Source organism: Triticum urartu, chromosome 1 (assembly GCF_003073215.2).
Source record: "Triticum urartu cultivar G1812 chromosome 1, Tu2.1, whole genome shotgun sequence".
Classification (NCBI taxonomy): Eukaryota; Viridiplantae; Streptophyta; class Magnoliopsida; order Poales; family Poaceae; genus Triticum; species Triticum urartu.
In genome coordinates, this window is record NC_053022.1 from 343,604,973 (window position 1) to 343,618,428 (window position 13,456).

At 40.7% G+C, this 13,456-nt stretch overlaps 1 long non-coding RNA gene across 4 annotated transcripts; it reads left to right on the forward strand.

Annotated features, from left to right (window-relative positions):
* The first annotated feature begins 4,753 nt into the window (after positions 1-4,753).
* Positions 4,754-9,431, forward strand: LOC125511063. Of its 4 annotated transcripts, XR_007284893.1 has the most exons (5): positions 4,754-5,537; positions 6,081-6,151; positions 7,684-7,803; positions 7,903-7,996; positions 8,909-9,431. It is a non-coding gene; the product is annotated as an uncharacterized LOC125511063 (long non-coding RNA). The 4 variants fall into 4 exon arrangements; XR_007284891.1 differs by lacking the exon at positions 7,903-7,996 and having other exon boundaries at positions 4,755-5,537; positions 8,906-9,431; XR_007284885.1 differs by lacking the exon at positions 7,903-7,996 and having other exon boundaries at positions 4,755-5,537.
* Positions 9,432-13,456: the final 4,025 nt, after the last annotated feature.

Genomic DNA, 13,456 nt, shown 5'->3' on the forward strand with positions numbered 1-13,456 from the left:
GGTATTGAAGTTGATAAAGCTAAAGTTGATGCTATTGAAAATATGTCATGTCCCAAGGACATCAAAGGTATAAGAAGTTTCCTTGGTCATGCAGGTTTTTCTAGGAGGTTCATTAAGGACTTTAAAAAAATTTCCCGGCCTCTGACTAACCTATTACAAAAAGATATTCCTTTTGTCTTTGATGACGATTGTGTAGAAGCATTTGAAATACTTAAGAAAGCTTTGATTTGTGCACCTATTGTTTAGCCACCTGATTGGAATTTACCTTTTGAAATTATGTGTGATGCTAGTGATTATGCTGTAGGTGCTATTCTAGGGCAAAGAGTTGATAAGAAATTAAATGTTATTCAATATGCTAGTAAAACTCTAGACAATGCCCAGAGAAATTATGCTACTACTGAAAAATAATTTTTAGCAGTTGTATTTGCATGTGATAAGTTTAGACCTTATATTGTTGATTCTAAAGTAACTATCCACACTGATCATGCTGCTATTAAATATTTTATGGAAAAGAAAGATGCTAAACCTAGACTTATTAGATGGGTTCTCCTGCTACAAGAATTTGATTTGCATATCATTGATAGAAAGGGAGCTGAGAACCCCGTTGCAGACAACTTGTCTAGGTTAGAGAATGTTCTTGATGACCCACTACCTATTGATGATAGCTTTCCTGATGAAAAATTAAATGTCATAAATGCTTCTCGTACTGCTCCATGGTATGCTGATTATGCTAATTATATTGTTGCTAACTTTATACCACCTAGTTTCACATACCAGCAAAAGAAAAAGTTCTTCTATAATTTAAGACATTACTTTTGGGATGACCCACATCTTTATAAAGAAGGAGTAGATGGTGTTATTAGACGTTGTGTACCTGAGCATGAACAGGAACAGATCCTACGCAAGTGTCACTCCAAAGCCTATGGAGGACACCATGCTGGAGATAGAACTGCACATAAGGTATTGCAATCCGGTTTTTATTGGCCTACTCTCTTCAAGGATGCCCGTAAGTTTGTCTTGTCTTGTGATGAATGTCAAAGAATTGGTAATATTAGTAGACATCAAGAAATGCCTATGAATTATTCACTTGTTATTGAACCATTTGATGTTTGGGGCTTTGATTATATGGGACCGTTTCCTTCCTCTAATGGGTATACACATATTTTAGTTGTTGTTGATTACGTTACTAAGTGGGTAGAAGTTATTCCAACTAGTAGTGCTGATCATAACACCTCTATTAAGATGCTTAAAGAAGTTATCTTCCCGAGGTTTAGAGTCCCTAGATATTTAATGACTAATAGTGGTTCACATTTCATTCATGGTGCCTTTCGTAAAATGCTTGCTAAGTATGATGTTAATCATAGAATTGCATCTCCTTATCACCCACAGTCTAGTGGTCAAGTAGAATTGAGTAATAGAGAGCTTAAATTAATTTTGCAAAAGACTGTTAATAGATCTAGAAAGAACTGGTAAAAGAAACTTGATGATGCATTATGGGCCTATAGAACTGCATATAAAAATCCTATGGGTATGTCTCCGTATAAAATGGTTTATGGAAAAGCATGTCACTTACCTCTCGAACTAGAACATAAGGCATATTGGGCCATTAAAGAGCTCAATTATGATTTCAAACTTGCCGGTGAGAAGAGGTTATTTGACATTAGCTCACTTGATGAATGGAGAACCCAAGCCTATGAAAATGCCAAATTGTTTAAAGAAAAAGTTAAAAGATGGCATGACAAAAGGATACAAAAGCGTGAGTTTAATATAGGTGATTATGTGTTGCTATACAACTCTCGTTTAAGACTTTTTGCAGGCAAACTTCTCTCTAAATGGGAAGGCCCTTACGTTATCGAGCAGGTCTATCGTTCCTGTGCCATAAAAGTCAACAACTTCGAAGGCACAAATCCGGAGGTGGTGAACGGTCAAACAATAAAACATTATATCTAAGGTAATCCCATAAATGTTGAAACTAATATTATTGGAACCGTAACCCCGGAGGAATACATAAGAGACACTTTCCGGAACGTTTTAGACTCTGAAAAGGAATAGGTACGTGGTACGGTAAGTAAACCGACTCCAAAATAGTTCTGATGGCAATTTTTCTCCGTTTTGGAATATTTAAGAAAATAGGAAAATAAGAAGCAGACCGGAAAGGACACGAGGCTTCCACGAGGGTGGAGGGCGCGCCCCTGCCTCATGGGCACCTCGTGTGCTCTCTGAACTCCGTTTTCTTGCACGATACTTCTTTTAGTCGGTAAAAATTCATTATATAATCTCCCGAAGGTTTTGACCTCTGTATCATGCAAATATCTCATGTCTTTGTTTCGAGCTGTTTCTGTCTCAAGAGTCAGTCAGGGAGAGTCGGGTGTCTCATCCGACACCAGGTCCAGGGGCAACAGCGATGCCTATCACTTTGGGCCCTCAACGTAGGAAGAGATGGAAGCCGACTTGAAAAGGATAGATGCCATGGAAGAGGATCAAGAAGTTACTTCTCGTTTCTGATCTGGATTCACGACGGGGGAACTACAGAGCTCAGCCATTCCAAACTCGGTCATCCCTTCCAATGTTAGATTTGTTTATTATGAAAATATGAAAAAGAGTGTTACTTGTTCTCCCGCAGCTATGCAACATCCATGGGTGAAAGGAGCTTTAGCCGTCACTGGCAAGCTCCGAAAGGAAATAATGGGCCTCAAGCAGCAAGTCAATAAGCTTGAAGAAGAGAATCGTATCTTGAGGGGCATCATCGCCAGGAATATCACATCACCACCCCCGAAGAAGGAGACATAAACACATGGGTATGGGCACTCCCCTTGGCAACTGCCAAGCTTGGGGGAGTGCCCCGGTATCGTATCACCATCACTTTTATCTTTACCATTTCTTCTTAGTTCGATCCTTTTGATAATATCTTGATCTAGCAGAATAAAGTTTTAGTATGATATAGTTGTGAGTTTTGCTTTATGATCTTCTTGTGTAATCGAGTCTGTGAGCTATATATAATAAAGATTAGTGTTGAGTCAAGGGCTTGATTATTTTGCTATGATCTTGAGGGAATAAAATAAAAGAAAAATAAATAGAAAGAAATAAAGAGATCATATGGATCTTATGGAGAGTAATGAGCTCACATATAAAGAGTATGATGAATAAAAGTTGTTGAGAGTTGACAAACATAGTTTTGGTCATCGTTGCAATTAATTAGAAATAAAAAAAAAGAGATCTTCACATATAAATATACTATCTTGGACATCTTTTATGATTGTGAGCACTCATTAAAGTATGATATGCTAAAGAGTTGACGTTGGACAAGGAAGACAACATAGTGGGTTATGTTTTCTTACATCTGAGATAAATTATATTGTCATGGATCATCCAACATGTTGAGCTTTCCTTTTCCTCTCATGCTAGCCAAGTTCTTTGCACCAAGTAGAAATACTACTTGTGCTTCCAAATATCCTTAAACACAGTTTTGCCATGAGAGTCCACTATACCTACCTATGGATTGAGTAAGATCCTTCAAGTAAGTTGTCATTGGTGCATGCAATAAAAATTCCCTTCTAAATATGTATGACTTATTAATGTGGAGAAAATAATCTTTATACGATCTTGTGATATGGAAAAAATAAAAGCGACGGACTGCATAATAAAGGTCCATATCACAAGTGGCAATACAAAGTGACATTTTTTTGCATTAAGATTTTGTGTAAGATCCTTCAAGTAAGTTGTCATCGGTGCATGCAATAAAAAATCCCTTCTAAATATGCATGACTTATTAATGTGGAGAAAATAATCTTTATACGATCTTGTGATATGGAAAAAATAAAAGCGACAGACTGCATAATAAAGGTCCATATCACAAGTGGCAATATAAAGTGACATTCTTGTGCATTAAGATTTTGTGCATCCAACCATAAAAGCGCATGACAACCTCTGCTTCCCTCTGCGAAGGGCCTATCTTTTACTTTTATATTCTACCTTACATAAGAGTCATGGTGATCTTCACCTTTCCTTTTTACATTTTATCCTTTGGCAAGCACAATGTGTTGGAAAGATCCAGATACATATAGCTAATTGGATGTGAGTCTGCATGAGCTATTATTGTTAACATTATCCTTGAGGTAAAACGTTGGGAGGCAAAACTATAAGCCCATATCTTTCTCTATGTCCGATTAAAACTCCATACCCATAAATATTGCGTGAGTGTTAGCAATTATGAAAGACTAAATGATAGTTGAGTATGTGGACTTGCTGAAAAGCTCTTATATTGACTCTTTCCTATGTTATAATAAATTGCAATTGCCTCAATGACTGAGATTAGAGTTTGTTACTTTTCAACAAAGTTTATGATTCATACTTGAAATTGTGATTGAATTGTTACTTTAGCATAAGAGATCATATGACAATATATATATATATATATATATAATGTTACTATTCATCACTCAGGGTGTAGAATAAGTTTTCTTCATCCGAGATAATCTTACGATCATTTTATAATTAAATTACGTTTGAAATTCAAATAGTTACATTTCTATTGATTCACTACGTAAAATTTGACATAAGAAAATAAAAATATAGGTCATAAAATAAGAAAATTTACAGTTTATGTGTATTTTAGACTATGTTTTTACGTTTGTAATTTGACATAATATAAAATATTTTTACGACGATTATATATTTTCTTACGGTCTCTTTTTGCGTCGGAAATAAGACAAAACTTACGAAACTATATACGCGAGCGCGACACAACTACAGGTTGCCGAATCCAGTCCACCAGCTCGAACCGGCCCGATAGAAAAGAAAAAAAACTCCATCCTGCCTCCCCCGAACCACCCACTTCCCGATCCCATCTCGCCACTGTCGCCACCCCTTCCCCTGCCGCCGTGCGCCACCACCCCTCGCGCCACGGCCGGCCTCCCTCGTTCCAGCGTGCCGCCGGCCTCCCCCGTTCCAGCGCGCCGCGACCGGCCTCCCTCGTTCCAGCGCGCTGACGGCCTCCCCCGTTCCAGCTCACCGCGGCCGGCCTCCCCCGTTCCAGCACGCCTCCATGGGCCTCCCCGTTCCAGCGCGCCACCGCAGGCTTCCCCCTTCCAGCGCGGCGCTGCGAGACTGACCGCCGCCCCCTGGCTTCAATCTGCCGCCGTCGGATCCCCTGGCTTCCACCTGCCGCCGTCGTCCCCCTAGCTTCACCTGCCGCCGTGGCCTCCCTGCTTCCACCAGCCGTCGTCGGGGGTCACCCCCGACACCTCCACCGTCGCCACGCGCGACGCGCCTCCTCCCAAGGACGCGGTCGCCTCCCCGCCTCCTACCAGCGACGCGACCACTCCTCCCGGCAGTGCGCCATGTGTGGCCCATGTTTCGGCGTCGCCCTCTGGGGCCTCAGCGCGCAGGACGTTCAACTCCGCCACCTGAGGTCATTCACCTCTGCCACCTAAAGCCGTTCACCACCACCAGTCCCCGTCCAAGGCTGCCCCGATGACCCGTGCGTTAACGCCCCTATCAACCCCATGGGATTTTGTTTCTCTCGGCTTCAAAAAGAGGTCCATTTCAAAACTTCGAACACCCAGAAGGTTCATTTCATAATTTGCAAATGTCTCCAGGAATGTTACTACTAAATTGTTTCAGTTTGAGTTCATTTTGAATCCATGTGCCATTTTGCTATCTTTTAAAGTTGTTTATTGTAATGCAGAAAACAATTTGTAATACGAAAAAACAAACCCTAGCAAAAAGTTCATGCTTAGAAAGTTTGTACGTTCATACATAGAAACTTAATAAGTTTAGGAAAAAAATTCAAAACAAAAACATGTTGACTGAACATTCCTAATAATTTAGTTGTCCATACTGAAGCCTTGATTTATTTATTTTTACCAAAATAGAGGGCTATAAGATGTTGACTGGCATTGCCCTTCCAAACATGTCATAAGTCCAATTACAGTATGATAAGATTTGTCGATGCACAATAGAATTTGCAGACTGCCATGTTAAACAATGTCAACAGATTGGACATACTCCCTCTTTTGTGAATAGAGATGCCTCTTTTGTCAATTAATTTAAGGTGCTTTGCTACTACAATTTTGCTGCAGAGGCAACAAGTAGCAAGGGAAAAAGAAGAGCATGATTGACATCCGTAGTCAAAATGAGCTTTGGACATCAGGTAGCTGCAAACACATGTTGGTTTTACTTTGTGCTGGCATGTTCCCCTTCTTGCGTGTTGATCATTATCTGCTTTTGAATGAATAGCCGTGCTTTGTTCAGTCCCTTGGCACACATATATATATATATAGTTTCTCTAGTTGTGGTGCTTACCAAATGTTTGAGATAATGCATATGACGTGTGATACCTAACCACTTCAGAAAATCTAGAGCAAAAAAAGAATTGTAAACTTGCTGTATAAGATTATAAACTTATTTGCTCTAGTCGCCATTCCCTCCGGCGACGTGGCTCCTCCACCCCCGTCGCAGTGCTCTGGATGTCATCCTGGAACAACAAGGATGAATTGGTAGTCACTGGGATTCCCTGCAGTGGCCAAATCGCGCCGCTCGTCATCTCCGCCTCCATCAGCTCCACTTCGCCGGAGCAATCAGTCCAGGGGAGGAGGTGTAGCCGGTCCACCCGATCACCGACGTCTTATTCCACCTCCAAAAAAATTCTTTTTGTTTTCTATTCTTCATCACAGGTTCACTTCTATTACCTCGGTGCAAAAAGTGCCAAAAAAGATCAGTTCGGACTTACTGAATGCCCATGTTGTACTCCCTCTATAATCTAATATAAGAGCGTTTAGAATACTAAAATAGTGATCTAAACGCTCTTACATTAGTTTACAGAGAGAGTACATAATATTTACACTATCTTAAATTTCTTGAAAAACAAGCTTCTGTACAAAGATGCATGATGCAACAGAGGTGGCATATCTGTTTTGCCATGACATGGGTACTAGCAATGCAACAACTTGCAGATGCATGCCTCTGAATGTTCCTAATGGGAGCCTCCTCATTCTGTGAATGTGTGTGTGTCCTCAATAGTATGGTCCTCCTCACCGGATGTTATGCAGTATGCACCTTTTTAGTACAAACTTTTAAAAAGTTTCTTTTTGAACTTCTCATAATTAATATACATGAACTTGATTATCTTTTTGACATGTACTGATATCAGTTTCGTTTGATTTTCGTGCGTGTGCTTGTAACACAATCAGTTCACATGTCGAGATAGCATAAGTTCAAGTTCACTAGTATTTATAAATGTTGGTTTGCAGTACTAGTATTTACAAATTTCTTATAATTTCCACGGGTCGGAGGCCATATATATTTCTTATTTCTGTTGCTACAAGTTCAAGTGATCAAATGCTATAAGGCCGCATGTTATTCTCCAATTAGAAAAATATAAGGAATGATGCTACAAGTTCAAGCTTGCCTATGTGTCCTGGTGTGTTCCCCATTCCTCTTTCCATATAGCGTATCCTGAACATTAGATGCTTTCAAAAAATGTGTCGCGCAAGTTCAAGTATAATTGCTGCAGGAGTTCAAAAAACTGAATAGTTTAAGCTCAACCCGATTTCAAGAATGGTTTCCTTCATAAATTGTTTTTATGTTAGTTTGTTGTTATGGGCAGTACAGGTGAAAATTATTGTGTAGGACATGTGTCCATTGATGTGTTTGAATCCCTTCAGTTCACTTTGATTCCTACAGGTGGTTCAACGTGTCGAGCGGTAGCAGCGCATGCTCCGAATGGTTGCCGGCGCAAGGAGGATACAGGGATGCTACATTGCTGGAGGAGCAGTAGCATGTAGTAGCTAGCTGAAGAAAAAGGTATTGTCCTGTAGGTTTGGTTTTACCTAGTATGGATAACATTTTTATGGAAAACTTGTTATTTCCCTGGTGCGCTAACATGATGTGTCGGAATATCAGTATCCGCACAGCCAGCGGCCTGCTCTGGCCATGCCGCACCACCACTGGCATGTCCACCATGGTTGCTGGCAGCCGTCCAAGTTGAGCGCTGATGGTAGTCCTCTCCATGCATCAACGACACTCTCTCACTCTCACAGCAAATCTCTCTCTCTCACTTTGCTTCGGCTATTAAAATGCGTACATATGTTCTGCTAATTAAGTAGTTAGGAAGATGTGAAAAGAACTTGCTCTTTAGGTGTTCATTACAATTTACTATTTTTGTTCAATTCAAAAATCTTATTTTAGCCATGTAATATACATAGTTGGCAAAGATGACTATAGTTGTTATAGCAAAAGCAGTACAAACTTTTTAGAAGTTTCTTTTTGAACTTCTCCCAATTATGATGCACAAAATAAAGCAGTATGGGATCCTTGGTTTACTTACAGGTAGGTCATCATTCAAACCTAACACAGAAACTCCTCGCTCGACATTCGAACTCTTCTTTTCTCAAGACTAGTACTGCTAACTGTTCTTTCACTATGTATTCTTTCTCTCAGTTCATACAGAAACGTGGTAATAGTTTGATGTGGAGAAATAGTTCATTTTTATATATCATAAGAAGAAAAGAACATGTTTCCTATAGGAGAAAATCAAAATATTATTAGCAACTCACTATGTATTCTACCATCAGTTCTGTGTGTGTTAGTGAGAGGGTTCGGTGTCTCATTGTTTTCACTTGCCCAGAAAAAAATGTTTTGTTGCAGATTAGGAACATTGTATTTGTAGTTTTTTATAAACAAAGAACTAGTAAGCTCATATAAGTTCAAAAGAAAAAGCATCGAAAGTTCAGTCGAAAGCTCTCACCACTTTCCTTTCTATTTCTTAATTATTGTAGGACATTTCAAGCACTGAGCAAAAGGGATTAGTATACATTGCAGAAGTAGTTGTAGGATGCTCAAGTTCTTTTGACTTTCTTTTCTCTCATTCTTGATGAGTTGTTTCTTTTTTTTCTGGTTTCAAAAGTAGAAGAGGAAGATGTAGGGGTGGACTACTCAGGGCCTTTGCTGCTGGAGTCACGGCGTCTCGACAAGCTCATGCAGAGCTACGGATCCAGCGAGTTGCCCGTGTCGATGAAATGCATGATAATTAATTCCCTTGAAACCGCCATTGGTAACCTCATTCTTCTTTCTCGACCGGAAACAAGAGGGAGCTACAGCACTGAGACAGATGGAGATGCACACATGCCATGATCAACACATGCTAGACTCCGTGTAGAATGCTCAATTTTTCCCCTGGACTCTTGCGGCAATTGAACTGTTTGCTGCGGAACTCCTACGTTTCGAACGAAATGGTTACCATGCATCCGGGCTTATGTATATGAAGATTGTATAGAGCTGCAGATCACAAGAACACATGCACTATAGTGTCCACTTGTTGTCACTTCCCATCTCCTGTATTATTCCATCTGTAGCTCAGTCGGTTGTGCCTTGCTAATGCCCTTTTATTTATTGATGAAACAATAGAAAAACGCCCTGTTGGTGCCTAGGAATTGAGCAAATGATGCACTGGTTTATGCCTGGGGATAAAGTAGATGCAGCAGTCCAACATGTATTCTATCATTGGTTCATAGAAAAGAATAGGGATTTGTTTTATAGCTACGGACTAATGGTGTCCTCATCCTGCTGGGTGCTGAGTCATGTTGTTTAAATTCAATCAGTTTAATTAGATAAGCCATTCAAGTTTAGAGCTAATGATAATCATTAGTTTGGACGAGAAACTAAATTTGAAACTAATACACAAAACAGTTGACTTCTATAAGTCCACGTTCTAAACCAGAGACGGTACAAAAAATCTGGTCATATAAGTCCACTGTTTCATTTTATGAGATCAAAAAAACAAAAAAAATGATGTTTTTGGCATAGTCAAAACTGCTCCTAAACCACAATAAATTTAGAAAAATGTTCAACATGAAAAAGTTTCTTCTATTCACCATCCTTCCAGCGGTATATTACATGCTCTATTTTTAAATAGTTAAAAATTTCAAGGTACATAGGGGCAATAATTTTTCCAACAAATTTGGTTATGAGGAAATTCAAATGGTAAAAGTTCAAGTCGTGAAATGAGAGAAGTTCACAACATCGTTGAAAAAAATGTTAGTTAAAAAAACAATAAAAAACATTTTGTTTTTGAAAAAATATCATTCAATTCAACGATATAAACCATGCAAGTATAGGGGCTACAATACAATAACATTCAATTCAACAATACAAACCATGCAAGTTCGGGGCTAGAATACAGTAAACCGTTGAAAACTTACGAGAAAAATATTACTCAAAAAATAGAGCAAAGTCTAGTTAGTGAAAACACGCTTAGTACAAACCCATGCAAGCATCACTACAAGTACCCTTTTCGGAACCATTCAAACTTACTCTACAGAAAATAGCTCAGTACAAATAGCAAGATCCGTCATGCCGTATTCAAAATTACTCTTAAACGGTTGCGAAGTAGAGAAAACGTTTAACATGAATAAGTTCCGCATTTTCGATAGCTATCCAACGGTATAGCCCCATTTCGACAAACTTCTTAAAAAAATCGCGTTCAAAACCAATTTTAACCGTATTTGAATTCGTATTTAAACCGTCAGGAATTAGGAAAAGCTTTCTATACACAAAAGTTGCACATTTTCCATAGCTTTCCAACGCCGTATCATTTGCATCAATCCGACAAACTGTTTGCAAAAAACAGCGAAAAAATATTTTGCCCAAAATTTCATTGTTTTTGAAATCACTTTTAAATCATATAGAATTTGAAAAAATAGTAGATATATGGAAGATGTGGATTTTCACAAGCTTTCCAAAGCCATCTCATTTGCTTAATTCCGACAAATCGTTTGAAAATTAAGTCCAAAATATGATTCGCGTTTTCGGTTTTGAAAAAAATGTTTTTTCAAAACTGCTCTTAAATCATAATGTTTTTGCAAAAACAAATTATAAGATTGTAATGTGGATGTCAAGAGCTTTGCAATGATATATTACACGCCCCGTTTCGACAAAAAGAAGTTGCAAAAAAATTTGAACTAAAGAAGACGATTATTAACAGCAACAGAAAGCATCAGTTCAACCGCTCGAATTTCATCAGTTCAATCGCTTGAATTCATCAGTTCAAGTAGGGTAACAGAATAATATTCTGTTACGCGTAACAGAATAGCCCAGATGTATATATATATATATATATATTCTAAGAATGATCATGATGCCCTCATGTTTGTATTTTATTTTTATCGACACCTCTATCTCCAAATATGTTGGCATATTTTTCGATTTCGGCTTTCGCTTGAGCACAAGCGAGGTCTAAGCTTGGGGGAGTTGACACGTCCATTTTGCATCATACTTTTATATCGATATTTATTGCATTATGGGCTGTTATTACACTTTATGTCACAATACTTATGCCTATTCTCTCTTATTTTACAAGGTTTACATGAAGAGGGGGAATGCCGGCAGCTGGAATTTTGGGCTGGAAAAGGAGCAAATATTAGAGACCTATTTTGCACAGCTCTAAAAGTCCTGAAACTTCATGGAAGTTATTTTCAGAATATATAAAAAATACTGAGCGAAGAAAGCACCAGAGGGGGCCACCCACCAGCCACGAGGGTGGGGGTGCGCCCTACCCCCCTGGGCGTGCCCCCTGCCTCGTGGGCTCCTTGGTGGCTCTCCGATGCCCATCTTTGGCTATATGGAGTCTTTCATCCGAGGAAAAATCATAAGCTAGCTCACGGGACGAAACTCTGCCGCCACGAGGCGGAACCTTGGCGGAACCAATCTAGGGCTCTGGCGGAGCTGTTCTGCCGGGGAAACTTCCCTCCGGGAGGGGGAAATCATCACCATTGTCATCACCAACGATCCTATCATCGGGAGGGGGGCAATCTCCATCAACATCTTCACCAGCACCATCTCATCTCAAACCCTAGTTCATCTCTTGTATCCAATCTTTGTATCCGAACCTCAGATTGGTACCTGTGGGTTGCTAGTAGTGTTGATTACTCCTTGTAGTTGATGCTAGTTGGTTTACTTGGTGGAAGATCATATGTTTAGATCCATTATGCATATTAATACCCCTATGATTATGAACATTAATATGCTTTGTGAGTAGTTACGTTTGTTCCTGAGGACATGGGAGAAGTCTTGCTATTAGTAGTCATGTGAATTTGGTATTCGTTCGATATTTTGATGACATGTATGTTGTCATCCCTCTAGTGGTGTCATCTGAATGTCGACTACATGAAACTTCACCATTGTTTGGGCCTAGGGGGAGGCATTGGGAAGTAATACGTATACGATGGGTTGCTAGAGTAAGAGAAGCTTAAACCCTAGTTTATGCGTTGCTTCGTAAGGGGCTGATTTGGATCCATATGTTTCATGCTATGGTTAGGTTTACCTTAATACTTCTGTTGTAGTTGCGGATGCTTGCAATAGGGGCTAATCATAAGTGGGATGCTTGTCCAAGTAAGGATAGTACCCAAGCACCAGTCCACTCACATATCAAATTATCAAAGTACCGAACGTGAATCATATGATCGTGATGAAAACTAGCTTGACGATAATTCCCATGTGTCCTCGGGAGCGCTTTCCTTCATATAAGAGTTTGTCCAGGCTTTACCTTTGCTACAAAAAGGATTGGGCCATCTTGCTGCACCTTATTTACTTTTATTACTTGCTATTCGTTACAAATTATCTTATCACAAAACTATATGTTACAGATAATTTCAGTGCTTGCAGAGAATACCTTGCTGAAAACCGCTTATCATTCCCTTCTGCTCCTCGTTGGGTTCGACACTCTTACTTATCGAAAGGACTACGATAGACCCCCTATACTTGTGGGTCATCAAGGCGCAGCCGCTGCCGCGAGGGTCCACTGTGGGGGTCACGGCGTGCTTGCGCGGGCGACCACGCCCCCTCTTGGGTGGCGGCGAGTCGGGCCCCTCCTGGCGGGCCTTCCCCTTTTCTGTGACTGAGAACCTCTTCGCCGGCCCCTCCTGGCGGTCCTTCCCCTTCTCTGCGGCCGAGAACCTCTTCGCGGGTGCCATGAGTATCGCTTCTAGCAAGGAAGCAAGGAAGAGGAAGAAGCAGGAGGAGTGAAGGAAGAGATGGGTGGCGGGGGCTCCGGTCCCCCTTCCCCTTTATAGTCAAGAGGAGGGCAACCGTTGGCCTCCACGATCTAAGGTAATAATGACCTTTTCTCTGCATGCAGCAGGGACTCGTCAAGTCGGGCAGCTGCCGAGGCAGCATGGGGACACGGAGACACCCACGTCCAATCAATCACCACGCGTCAAGCGATGCCGCAGGCTGTTGGGGCCCGCGGCGCTCCACACTTGCCTCTTGGCTTCGCCTCGAAGCCAAGTCCGAGCGCACCTTGGGACCGGGGGCTACTGTCGGCATCCTGAGAATGGGGTTCCCCAGACTTGCCTGCCTGCGGCCCACGGCGTGGCTCCACCAGCGGCCCTGTATGGCCCATCTTCACCAGCAAACACTCAAGACCCTCGTGAGGCGGACGACGCAAGACCTCCTCGGGGGC